Genomic DNA, 14,876 nt, shown 5'->3' with positions numbered 1-14,876 from the left:
CTTTTTCATCGTAGACAAATGAAATTTGGTACAAACATAGAACATGTCAAGACAAGTAAAAAATTATATTATGACCCCACCCTAAACCCTACAGAAAGTCGGCCATTGTGGGCGGAACCCCATTTTTTCAAAATTTTACCTCTCACATTTGGATTTTTTGCGCCTTGGATTTTCATTCAAGAAACATGCAAATTGGTCAAAATGAACTAGACCCATGTGGGATTATAGGGAGCTGTCTTTGATTTTTCTACATCATAAAATGTGGGTGTGGCCAGCCTGCAAAAAAAAAATCAATAATTTGAAGTGTTAAAATGTGCATCACTCACACATGCAGTGTCCTATTTCCCGGCATTAATATACATTTTGTTTAAAATCTTGATCTACACAAAATGATATACAATTTACATATGTCAGATTTTTTTCTGCTCCACAGCGCCCCCTTGAACTTTTGAATTGGACCAAAAAAATTACTTTGACGTAAACATCTGAAATTTGGCATGGACATTTGGCTTGGCAAACTGAACAAAAAAGCCAATGAGAACATACCTCTGTCTGCAACTATGTCACCGTGGTAACATAATAAATGTGTCATTGAAATGAATGGGGTTCAGAGTACTGGACTTTGTTGTAGACTAAATAGATGCTCTACACTCATCAAACTATGGCCTAAAATGTAAGATTGGCAAAAAAAGTTGTATTTTCATGTGGAAAAAAATTAATGTATCAAAATGACTCAATAGCGCCACCTCAAAATTTGAAATACATTACGGCAATGAGAGACCTTTTTCATCGTAGACAAATGAAATTTGGTACAAACATAGAACATGTCAAGACAAGAAAAAAATTATATTATGACCCCACCCTAAACCCTACAGGAAGTCGGCCATTGCAGGCGGAACCCAATTTTTCAAAAATTTTACCTCTCACATTTGAATTTTTTACGCCTCGAATTTTCATTCGAGAAACATGAAAATTGGTCAAAATGAACTACACCCATGTGGGATTATAAGCAACTCTTTTGGAATTTTCAAAGTTAAAAAATATGGGTGTGGCCAGCCTGCAAAGAAAAAAGATGTTTTTTAAAGGATTTAAATGCGTGTAACTCACACAGTTAGTGTCCTATGTCCCGGCAGGAATATACTTTTTTATTCAAACTGTTGATCTGAACACATAGATATACAATTTACACAGGTCAGACAATAAATTGCTCCACAGCGCCCCCTTGAACTTTTAAATTGGACCAAAAAAATTACTTTGACATAAACATTTGAAATTTGGTATGGACATCCCTATTGCTATACTGAACAAAAAAGTCAATGACACCATACCTCTATTTTCAAAGGTGTTGCCATGGCAACGCCTGACATTTCTCATTGAAATACATTGGTTTTGGATAACTGGGATGAAAAATTATTACTTTGTCATAGACCATTGAAATTTGGTACACATATTCCTCTCATCATACGGAACAAAAAAGCCAATGAGAACATACCTCTATTTTCAACTATGTTACCGTGGTAACATAATAAATGTGTCATTGAAATGAATGGGGTTCAGAGTACTGGACTTTGTTGTAGACTAAATAGATGCTCTACACTCATCAAACTATGGCCTAAAATTCAAGATTGGCAAAACAAGTTGTATTTTCATGTGGAAAAAAATTAACGTATGAAAATGACTCAATAGCGCCACCTCAAAATTTGAAATACATTACGGCAATGAGAGACCTTTTTCATCGTAGACAAATGAAATTTGGTACAAACATAGAACATGTCAAGACAAGTAAAAAATTATATTATGACCCCACCCTAAACCCTACAGGAAGTCGGCCATTTTGGGCAGAACTCCATTTTTCCAAAATTTTACGTCTCACATTTGGATTTTTTGCGCCTTGGCTTTTCATTCAAGAAACTTGCCAAATGGTCACAATGAACCAGACACATGTGGGATTATAGTGAACTGTCTTGGATTTTTCTACATCATAAAATGTAGGTGTGGCTAGCCTGCAAAAAAATAAGCAATATTTTGAACTATTAAATTGCGCGTAACTCACACATGCAGTTTCCTATTTCCCGGCATTAATATACATTTTGTTTACAATATTGATCAGCACCAAATGATATACAATTTACATGTGTCAATTTTTTTTTGGCTCCACAGCGCCCCCTTGAACTTTTGAATTGGACCAAAAAAATTACTTTGACATAACCATTTGAAATTTTGCAGGGACATTTGGCTTGGCAAACTGAACAAAAAAGTCAATGAGAACATACCTCTATTTTCAACTATGTTGCCGTGGTAACATAATAAATGTGTCATTGAAATGAATGGGGTTCAGAGTACTGGACTTTGTTGTAGACTAAATAGATGCTCTACACTCATCAAACTATGGCCTAAAATTCAAGATTGGCAAAAAAAAAGTTGTATTTTGATGTTCCAAAAAATTAAAGTATCAAAATGACTCAATAGCGCCACCTCAAAATTTTAAATACATTACGGCAATGAGAGACCTTTTTCATCGTAGACAATTTAAATTTGGTATATACATAGAAGATGTCAAGACAAGTAAAAAATTATATTATGACCCCACCCTAAACCCTACAGGAAGTCGGCCATTTTGGGTGGAACCCCATTTTTCAAAATTTTACCTCTCACATTTGGATTTTGTGCGCCGTGGATTTTCATTCAAAAAACTTGCAAATTGGTGAAAATGAACTAGACCCATGTGGGATTATAGGGAACTGCTCTTGGATTTTTCTACATCATAAAATGTGGGTGTGGCCAGCCATTCAAATTAAAAAGCAATATTTTGACAGGTTAAAGTGTGCATAACTCACACATGCAGTGTCCTATTTCCCGGCATTAATATACATTTTGTTTAAAATCTTGATCTGCACGAATAGATATACAATTTACATGTGTCAAATATTACATTGCTCCACAGCGCCCCCTTGAAAATTTTAAATGGCATGTAAAAAAAATACTTTGTCACAAACATTTGAAATTTGGCATGAACATCCCTATTCCTATACTGAACAAAAAAGTCAACAACACCATACCTCTATTTTGAAAGGTGTTGCCATGGCAACGTCTGACATTTCTCATTGAAATACATGGGCTGTGGTTGAACTGGGATGAAAAATAATTACTTTGTCATAGACCATTGAAATTTGGTACACATATTCCGCTCATCATACTGAACAAAAAAGCCAATAAAGACATACTTCTATTTCCAACCGTGCGGGCGTGACAATATCATAAATGCTCTCATTGGAATGAATGGAGTAGTATTACTTAGTCGCTGATTTTGGGGGGAGGGGCGATGTAAGCGGGAACGAAAGGCAGGATCTTCACTGTGGCGTGTACCCCGCGGTCGCAAGGGATGGCGAGGGCCTTTATCACTGCTTGCAGTTTTAATTATTATTATTATTATTATTATTATACGTGCCGGATTGAAGTCATTTTTGACCCCCTAAACGTTAACGAAAAGTCAATTTTATTGGACCCAAAATTCAAGGTTGGTGAAAAATTTATTATTTTGATATTCAAAAAAATTAATGTTTCAAAATGACTCAATAGCGCCACCTCAAAATTTGAAATACATTACGGCAATGAGAGACCTTTTTCATCGTAGACAAATGAAATCTGGTACAAACATAGAACATGTCAAGACAAGTAAAAAATTATATTATGACCCCACCCTAAACCCTACAGGAAGTCGGCCATTGTGGGCGGAACCCCATTTTTCCAAAATTTTACCTCTCACATTTGGATTTTTTGCGCCATGGATTTTCATTCAAGAATCTTGCAAATTTGTCAAAATGAACTAGATACATGTGGGATTATAGGGAACTGCATTGGATTTTTCTAAACCAAAAAATGTGGGTGTGGCCAGCAATCAAAGAAAAAAACTATATTTTGAAATGTTAAAGTGAGCGTAACTCACACATACAGTGTCCTATTTCCCGGCATTAATATACATTTTGATTAAAATCTTGATCTGCACGAAGTGGTATACAATTTGCATATGTCAGAATTTTTTTTCCCCTACAGCGCCCCCTTGAACTTTTGAATTGGACCAAAAAAAATTACTTTGACGTAAACATTTGAAATTCGACATGGACATTTGGCTTGGGAAACTGAACAAAAAAGCCAATGACAACATACCTCTATTTTCAACTATGTTGCCGTGGTAACATAATAAATGTGTCATTGAAATGAATGGGGTTCAGAGTACTGCACTCTGTTGTAGACTAAATAGATGCTCTACACTCATCAAACTATGGCCTAAAATTCAAGATTAGCAAAACAAGTTGTATTTTGATGTTCAAAAAAATGTACGTATCAAAATGACTCAATAGCGCCACCTCAAAATTTGAAATACATTACGGCAATGAGAGACCTTTTTCATCGTAGACAAATGAAATTTGGTACAAACATAGAACATGTCAAGACAAGTAAAAAATTATATTATGACCCCACCCTAAACCCTACAGGAAGTCGGCCATTATGGGCGGAACCCCATTTTTTCAAAATTTTACCTCTCACATGTGAATTTTTTACGCCTCGGATTTTCATTCAAGAAACATGTAAATTTGTCAAAATGAACTAGACCCATGTGGGATTATAAGCAACTCTTTTGGAATTTTCTAAGTTATAAAATGTGGGTGTGGCCATCCTGCAAAGAAAAAAGACGTTTTTTAAAAGTTTTAAATGCGTGTAACTCACACAGTTAGTGTCCTATGTCCCGGCATGAATATACTTTTTTATTCAAACTGTTGTTCTGAACACATAGATATACAATTTACACAGGTCAGACAATAAATTGCTCCACAGCGCCCCCTTGAACTTTTGAATTGGACCAAAAAAATTACTTTGACATAAACATTTGAAATTTGGCAAGGTCATCCCTATTGCTATACTGAACAAAAAAGTCAATGACACCATACCTCTATTTTCAAATGTGTTGCCATGGCAACGCCTGACATTTCTCATTGAAATACATGGGTTTTACATAACTGGGATGAAAAATTATTACTTTGTCATAGACCATTGAAATTTGGTACACATATTCCTCTCATCATACTGAACAAAAAAGCCAATGAGAACATACTTCTATTTTCAACTATGTTACCGTGGTAACATAATAAATGTGTCATTGAAATGAATGGGGTTCAGAGTACTGGACTTTGTTGTAGACTAAATAGATGCTCTACACTCACCAAACTATGGCCTAAAATTCAAGATTAGCAAAAAATGTTGTGTTTTGATGTTCAAAAAAATTAACGTATCAAAATGACTCAATAGCGCCACCTCAAAATTTGAAATACATTACGGCAATGAGAGACCTTTTTCATCGTAGACAAATGAAATTTGGTACAAACATAGAACATGTCAAGACAAGTAAAAAATTATATTATGACCCCACCCTAAACCCTACAGGAAGTCAGCCATTGTGGGCGGAACCCCATCTTTTCAAAATTTTACCTCTCACATTTGAATTTTTTGCGCCTTGGATTTTCATTGAACAAACTTGCAAATTGGTCAAAATGAACTAGACCCATGTGGAATTATAACCAACTCTTTTGGAATTTTCTAAGTTATAAAATGTGGGTGTGGCCAGCCTGCAAAGAAAAAAGCAATTTTTTTAAGTTTTTAATTGCATGTAACTCACACAGTTAGTGTCCTACGTTCCGGCATGAATATACTTTTTTTATTCAAATTGTTGATCTGAACACATAGATATACAATTTACACAGGTCACACAATAAATTGCTCCACAGCGCCCCCTTGAACGTTTGAATTGGACTAAAATATTACTTTGACATAAACATTTGAAATTTGGCATGGACATCCCTATTGATATACTGAACAAAACAGTCAATGACACCATACCTCTATTTTCAAATGTGTTGCCATGGCAACGTCTGACATTTCTCATTGAAACACATGGGTTTTGGATAACTGGGATGAAAAATTATTACTTTGTCACAGACCATGGAAATTTGGTACACATATTCCTCACATTATACGGAACAAAAAAGCCAATGACAACATACCTCTATTTGCAATTATGTTACCGTGGTAACATAATAAATGTGTCATTGAAATGAATGGAGTTCAGAGTACTGCACTTTGTTGTAGACTAAATAGATGCTCTACACTCATCAAACTATGGCCTAAAATTCAAGATTGGCAAGAAATGTTGTATTTTCATGTGGAAAAAAATTAACGTATGAAAATGACTCAATAGCGCCACCTCAAAATTTGAAATACATTACGGCAATGAGAGACCTTTTTCATCGTAGACAAATGAAATTTGGTACAAACATAGAACATGTCAAGACAAGTAAAAAATTATATTATGTCCCCATCCTAAACCCTACAGGAAGTCGGCCATTTTGGGCAGAACTCCATTTTTCCAAAATTTTACCTCTCACATTTGGATTTTTTGCGCCTTGGATTTTCATTCAAGAATCTTGCAAATTGGTAAAAATGTACTAGACCCATGTGGGATTATAGGGAACTGTCTTGGATTTTTCTATATCATAAAATGTGGGTGTGGCCAGCCTGCAAAGAAAAAAGCAATATTTTGAAGTTTTAAAGTGCACATAACTCACACATGCAGTTTGCAAATTCCCGGCATTAATATACATTTTTTTCAAAATGTGGATCTGAACACATACATATACAATTTGCATAGGTCAGACATTATATTGCTCCACAGCGCCCCCTTGAACTTTTGAATTGGACCAAAAAAATTACTTTGACATAAACATTTGAAATTCGACATGGACATTTGGCTTGGCAAACTGAACAAAAAAGCCAATGACAACATACCTCTATTTGCAACTATGTTACCGTGGTAACATAATAAATGTGTCATTGAAATGAATGGGGTTCAGAGTACTGGACTTTGTTGTAGACTAAATAGATGCTCTACACCAGGGGTGCCTAATATGTCGATCGCGATCTACCGGTCGATCGCAAAGGTAGTACGAGTAGATCGCGAGACATTCCCCAAAAAGTAGACGCCAGGCGTTTGTACACGCATGCGTCTACAAACGCGCCAAATGTGGCCAAACAAAATCAAGCTATCACATTATCTAGTTAGCTCCAATTTGTTTTTCTATCTAAACTTAATAAATTATATAAAATGAGTGCGGGAGCTGGACCAAGTAAGAAGCCAAAAATCTACCACTTTCATACAGAATGGGAGGAGGACTATTTTTTCACAATGTCATATTCGAAGTGCGTTTGCCTCATTTGCCAGTGTACTGTCGCTATTCCAAAGAAAGGAAATGTGGAGCGGCATTTTCGGACTGTTCACAAAAGCTATGACACTAACTTTCCTCCAAATAGTGAGCTGAGAAAGAGAAAGGTGAAGGATCTAAAATCCCAGTTGTCCGGACAGCAGTTATTGTTTACACATCCGACCACAAAAGCAAAGGCAGCCACCGAGGCATCATTTCGGGTGAGCCACTTAATTGTTAAGCACAAGAAGTCCTTCCAAGACGGAGAGATGATAAAAGAGGCATTCGTTGAAGCAGCTAACACGTTGTTTCGAGACTTTAAAAACAAACCAGAAATATTATCTTCAATTAAAGCTATCCAGCTATCAAAAAATACAGTTACACGGCGCAGTGAGGCTATGGCCGAGGATTTGACCCAGCAACTTTGGAAGGATATCGCGGCCTGCGAGTGTTTTTCACTGCAACTGGACGAGTCTACAGATGTGAGTGACACAGCCCAGCTGTGTGTATTTATTAGGATGGTATTTTCCGATATGACTGCAAAAGAGGAGCTGTTAACATTACTGTCCATGACTGAACATACGCGAGGAGAGGACATTTTTCAGTCTTTCAAAAACTTTATTGAGAAAACCCAACTCCCAGTGTGCAAACTGGTGTCCGTCACCACGGACGGAGCGCCCGCGATGGTTGGCCGTTCAAATGGATTTATTGCCAGGTGCAGGGACGATGATGCTTTCCCGGACTTCCTCAATTACCACTGCATAATACACCAACCAGCGTTATGCGCAAAAATGCTCAACATGAGAGAGATAATGGACGTAACAACGAAGATTGCCTGTTCTATTCGCGCTAGATCGCTCCAAAGACGGCTATTCCGCGCACATCTGGACAAGGCTGACTGCAACCACTCGGAGTTGTTGCTACACACTGACGTGAGATGGCTTAGTCGAGGGAAATTCCTGCAAAGATTTCGAGAGCTCTGTCCGGAGATTAAGGAGTTTTTCCGTGTTGCTAAACATGCAGAATACACGCAACTACATGATGACCAGTGGCTGCTAGACTTAGCATTTTTAACCGATCTGACCAACATGTTGAACGACCTTAATGTCGAGTTACAAGGAAAAGACAAAACTGTGATCAATATGATCAGCTCTGTTAATGCTTTCAAACGGAAAATGCTGCATCTATTGTCAAAGATGAAGCGCCATGATTTGGGTAACTTCCAGAACCTCGCATCAGAGTTGGAGACGCAGGGCGTGCGTGCAACTTGACAGTGCACGCTACACAGAGCAGATTGAGAACTGTCTATCGGAGTTTGACAAACGCTTTCAAGACTTTGTTTTATTGGAGCCAATCGCTACATTCATGTGTTACCCTTTTCTGGAAGATGCTGATGTTTATTCGCTGTCAACAAAAATTGCATCACTTTTTCACCTGAACTCTTCTGGAGTGGAGGAGGAGATTCTGACACTACAAGCTGACATTCATCTTAAGTCCAGGGCTCATGGACAGTTCTGGAACTTACTCACAGAGGAAAAGTACCCCAACATGAGGAAGTGCGCATCCTCCTTGACTGCATTATTCGGCTCCACTTATTTGTGCGAGTCAGCCTTTTCTCACATGAAGATTATTAAGTCCAAATACCGTTCCACATTGACTGATGATCATTTGGAAGCGTGCCTGAGGCCGGTTATCAGCAGCTATTCTCCGGACTATGGATCCCTGGCTGATTCCATTCAGTGCAGTCATCAGAGTGACAAAAATGTAAGTTTCATTGTTCAGTATAAAAAATATAATTAAATATGTTTAACATTTTTTATAGAAGGTGGTAGATCTTTTTGACTTGGTCACTTTATAAGTAGATCCCATGCTGAAAAAGTGTGGGCACCCCTGCTCTACACTCATCAAACTATGGCCTAAAATTCAAGATTGGCAAGAAATGTTGTATTTTGATGTGCAAAAAAATGTACGTAACAAAATGACTCAATAGCGCCACCTCAAAATTTGAAATACATTGCGGCAATGAGAGATCTTTTTCATCGTAGACAAATGAAATTTGGTACAAACATAGAACATGTCAAGACACGTAAAAAATTATATTATGACCCCACCCTAAACCCTACAGGAAGTCGGCCATTGTGGGCGGAACCCCATTTTTTCAAAATTTTACCTCACACATTTGAATTTTTTGCGCATTGGATATTCATTCAAGAAACTTGCGAATTGGTCAAAAAAAATTAGACACATGTGGGATTATAGGCTACTCTCCTAAATTTTTTTAAGTTATAAAATGTGGGTGTGGCCAGCCTTCAAAGAAAAAAGACGTTTTTTGAAATACTAAATTGTCCGTAACTTGAACATGCTGTGTCCTATTTTCCAGCATTAATATACGTTTTGTTTAAAATCTTATTTTGAGTGCATAGATATGCAATTTACACATATCAAATATTACATTGCTCCACAGCGCCCCCTTGAAATTTTAAATGGTACACAAAAAAATTACTTTGTCATAAACATTTGAAATTTGGCATGGACATCCCTATTCCGATACTGAACAAAAAAGTCAATGACACTATACCTCTATTTTCAAAGGTGTTGCCATGACAACATCTGACATTTCTCATTGAAATACATGGGTTTTGGTCAACAAGGATGAAAAATAATTACTTTGTCATAGACCATTGAAATGTGGTACACATATTCCTCTCATCATACTGAACAAAAAAGCCAATGAACACATCTATTTCCAACCGTGCAGGCGTGAAAATGTGATAAATGGTGTCATTGGAATGAATGGAGTAGTATTACTCAGTCGCTGATTTTGGGGGGGGAACGATGTAAGCGGGAATGAAAGGCAGGATCTCCGCGGTGGCGTGTACCCCGCGGTCGCAAGGGGTGGCGAGGGCCTTTATCACTGCTTGCAGTTTTAATTATTATTATTATTATTTTTCCGCTAAAAGGATCGCATTTTTCACCCCCTGAACGTCGACGAAAAGTCCCACATATATATATAGGATCGACCGGCTTGGTGAAAAATTTCATAAAATTGGCATCGCGACAATGTCCGAAGCACACCGGCTCGACAGCGCCACCTAGAAAATTCAAAATTTTGAAATGAATTGGGAGCCGACACGCATTTTTCGCCCTAGCTTGACGAAATTCACACCAGTGATAGAGCTCATGGAGACAAGCAAAAAAGCCAATCATAGTGCGGCCCTAGGACGGACAGGAAGTCGGCTATATTGAATCGAAAATTCGCCAAATTTTTCGTTGCGTATTTTCAAAACCCTACTAGTCTCAGGTTTTTGGTCCAAATGAGCTCAGATTTCACATGCCACATCCAGACACATGGGTTTTCAGAAGTTATCCACGTTTTCTCCGAATTCCACACGGTTCGCCCGTACGCCGCCACCGAAATACGCCTTCGTTTCCTGTTTTTTCGATGTCCTCTCACGACCACAGGCATTGCCCTACAGAGCTCACATTCACATCACATATGCGAGATTGGGGCATGAATGGAATGCAATATTAATTTTAATCAAAATGAACACTATAGCGCCCCCTACCATAGGGGTGAAACGCAAACATTATCGGATTCCTACGAAATTCGGGGAATAAATTGGGGGCATGACGTGGACCAAAAAATAATATTACGGGCATAGGTCATTTTTCACACTTGGCCACCAGGGGCGCAAAGACTCCAAAAAAAATCATTTAAAAATGTCTGACACGCACATGCATTGGTCTACACAGCTCAAATTCACATCACACATGTGATGTGAGGGTATTAATAAAATGGTTTATTAATTGTAATAAAAATGAACACTATAGCGCCCCCTATCATAGGGGTGAAACGCTAATATTATCGGATTCCTACGAAATTTTCGGGAATAAATCAGTGGCATCAGAAGAAACAAAAAATTACATTATGGCTATGAGTCATTTTCCACGGTTGGCCACCAGGGGCGCAAATACTAAAAAAAAAAATCATAAAAAAATTTCTGACACGCACATGCATTGGTCTACACAGCTCAAATTCACATCACACATGTGATGTGAGGGTATTAATAGAATGCACTATTAATTGTTATCTAAATGAACACTATAGCGCCCCCTACAGTATTGGTAAAATACACAACTTTGTCCGATTGGCATGAAACTTGGGGAGATAATTGTGGGCATTAAAAGGGTCAAAAAAGTCCATTACACCATACCTGTATTATGTACGTGGTTGCCGGTGCAAAGCCACAGACCCCTCTCATATAGAGTCAGGGCCACACAGCCCAGGGCCACACTGCATATTAACATTGTTCTTCGTTTTTCCGCCAAAACAATCGCATTTTTCACCCCCTGAACATTCACAAAAAGTCTCACATGGGGGTATAGAATCGACCGGCTCGGCGAAAAATGTCATAAAATTGGTGTCGGGAAAATGTCCTATGCCCCCTGACTCGACGGCGCCACCTAAAAATTTACCCCTATGGGAGAGGAGCCTGGTTTATTTTGGAAAACACACACTAAAATCAGAACAGTGATATAGAGAGAGGGGGGACAAGCATAAATATGAATTGAAGTACTGCCCTATGACAGACAGGAAGTCGGCCATTTTGGATAAAAAATTCACCACTTCATTCGCAGCGTGTTTTCAAAACGCTACTAGTCTCAGGTTTTTGGTCCAAATGAGCTCAGATTTCACATGCCACATCCACACACATGGGTTTTCATAACTTATCCACGTTTTCTCCAAATCCCACACGGTTCGCCCGTACGCCGCCACCAAAATATGCCTTCGTTTCCTGTTTTTTCTATGTCCTCTCGCGACCACAGGCATTGCCCTACAGAGCTCACATTCACATCACATATGCAAGATTGGGCCTTGAATGGAATGCAATATTAATTTTAATCAAAATGAACACTATAGCGCCCCCTACCATAGAGGTGAAATGCCAACATTATCCAATTCCTATGAAATTTGGGGAATCAATTTATGGTCTCAGAAGAAACAAAAAATTACATTATGGCCATGGGTCATTTTTCACACTTGGCCACCAGGGGCGCAAATACTAAAAAAAAAAATCATAAAAAAATTTCTGACACGCACATGCATTGGTCTACACAGCTCAAATTCACATCACACGTGTGATATGAGGGTATTAATAAAATGGATTATTAATTGTAATAAAAATGAACACTATAGCGCCCTCTACAATAGGGGTGAAACGGCAACATTATCGGATTCCTACGAAATTCGGGGAATAAATCAGTGGCATCAGAAGAAACAAAAAATTACATTATGGCCATGAGTCATTTTCCACGGTTGGCCACCAGGGGCGCAAATACAAAAAAAAAATCATAAAAAAATTTCTGACACGCACATGCATTGGTCTACACAGCTCAAATTCACATCACACGTGTGATGTGAGGGTATTAATAGAATGCACTATTAATTGATATCTAAATGAACACTATAGCGCCCCCTACAGTATTGGTAAAATACACAACTTTGTCCGATTGGCATGAAACTTGGGGAGATAATTGTGGGCATTAAAAGGGTCAAAAAAGTCAATTACACCATACCTGTATTATGTACGTGGTTGCCGGTGCAAAGCCACAGACCCCTCTCATATAGAGTCAGGGCCACACAGCCCAGGGCCACACTGCATATTAACATTGTTCTTCGTTTTTCCGCCAAAACAATCGCATTTTTCACCCCCTGAACATTCACGAAAAGTCTCACATGGGTCGGGAAAATGTCCCATGCCCCCTGACTCGACAGCGCCACCTAAAACTTCACCCCTATGGGAGAGGAGCCTGTTTAATTTTGGAATACATTCACAAAATTCGGAACAGTGATAGAGCACCATCGGACAAGCATAAAAATGAATTGAAGTACTGCTCTATGACAGACAGGAAGTTGGCCATTTTGGATCAAAAATTCACCACTTCATTTGCAGCGTGTTTTCAAAACGCTACTAGTCTCAGGTTTTTGGTCCAAATGAGCTCAGATTTCACATGCCACATCCAGACACATGGGTTTTCATAACTTATCCACGTTTTCTCCAAATTCCACACGGTTCGCCCGTACGCCGCCACCGAAAACGCCTTTGTTTCCTGTTTTTTCAATGTCCTCTCACGGCCACAGGCATTGCCCTACAGAGCTCACATTCACATCACATATGTGTGATTGGGGCATGAATGGAATGCAATATTAATTTTAATCAAAATGAACACTATAGCGCCCCCTACCATAAGGGTGAATCGCCAATATTATCGGATTCCTTCGAAATTCACGGAATAAATCGACGGCATCAGAAGAAACAAAAAATTACATTATGGCCATGATTCATTTTCCACATTTGGCCACCAGGGGCGCAAACACTCAAAAAAAAAATCATTAAAAAATTTCTTACACGCAACTTTGTCTACTCAACTTTGTCCGATTAGCATGAAACTTGGGGAGATAATTTTGGGCATTAAAAGAGGCAAAAAAGTCAATTACACCATACCTGTATTATGTACGCAGTTGCCGGTTCAACGCCTTGCACAGCCATTGTCATGTGTTGGTTACACATATTTATATAGAAAGGGGGGCGGATTGCAGCCGTGGGGTGGCCGGGCGGGGAAAATGGTGCGTGGGGGCGGTGGCCGGCCCCGGGCGGTCGCATGGGGGGGCGGTCGCGCGGGGGGCGAGGGCCATCATCGCCGCTTGCGGCTTTAATTGAACATTAGGTTTGTACATTTAATCAAACTACATGTTTAATAATTATTTATAGTGGCACAAATAAAAAAGGTTGAAAAACACTGGTAGCTTACAGTCTAAGAATTTTGTATCCAGTATAGATTTTGGTATTTTGACCTTTTTTATAAGCTGAAGTCATGTTTGTCTAGTAGTCTGACTAAATGTTTTGGACTCTGAACTTACAATCCTTTTTGTCCCTCTAGTGTAGGCTAATGACATTTCCGCTCAGCACTGTATTCATATTGTGTTTGGGATAGTTTCATTTGAGAGCCAAGATGGTGAAGCACTGGTTAAACATTAATGTTAACTGAATATGAACCACAACATCATAACACCGTGAACTACACGGTAACCATCTTGTAGGCTATAAAATAATTGTTTTGTAATGGTAAACTTTGCTTCACTGGCCTTTTGTACTTTTTAAATATGTTGTCTTCAATGAGACTCTACGCACTGCTATCTAGCAAATGTACCAGACAGGCATGTGAGGTGAGGCCAACCTACTTGAAGTTCAGAGTGACCATGATTGGATGGCCTGCTTTACTTTGAGTTACACAAAGCAACTGAGTCACACTTTGTCAACAGCAGTGACGTCCCTCTTGGTTAATGACTGACGAGATCTTCAGAAACCAAACAAGGCAGAGCTCTGTGCTGTGTTAATGACTAATTACAGCATTGTCCTTACCTGACGAGGTAAGTTAGCCCTCAGATGATTTGATAAGGGTTGATCAGCTGATCAGAAACAGTAAGAAGCATGGGGTGATGTTCTGAAAATAGAATGCACTGGAAATGTTGACTAAGATATCTGCATATTGTCAGCCAAATATCTCTGCTGCGTGTTTGTGAACTAGCTCTTATGACTGTTATGACCAGCTATTGTTCAC

General features: G+C 38.7%; 1 protein-coding gene across 3 annotated transcripts in view; it reads left to right on the top strand.

Annotated features, from left to right (window-relative positions):
- The window catches only part of bcl9l (bcl9 like), a 46,581-nt gene that overhangs the window by 23,474 nt on the left and 8,231 nt on the right, over positions 1–14,876 (top strand). Inside the window, exon 1 of one of the 3 annotated variants that reach the window (XM_055225796.1) lies at positions 14,483–14,685. The exons of the other annotated variants lie outside the window; for them this stretch is intronic. The gene's annotated coding sequence lies outside the window, so the exon portion shown is untranslated. Of the gene's footprint in view, positions 1–14,482; positions 14,686–14,876 lie in introns of those variants that run through there. 3 annotated transcript variants of the gene reach the window in all.

The sequence above is a fragment of the Periophthalmus magnuspinnatus genome, chromosome 13 (assembly GCF_009829125.3).
Source record: "Periophthalmus magnuspinnatus isolate fPerMag1 chromosome 13, fPerMag1.2.pri, whole genome shotgun sequence".
Classification (NCBI taxonomy): Eukaryota; Metazoa; Chordata; class Actinopteri; order Gobiiformes; family Gobiidae; genus Periophthalmus; species Periophthalmus magnuspinnatus.
Note: the sequence above shows the minus strand (reverse complement) of the source record. Positions and strands in the feature narration are given on the sequence as shown.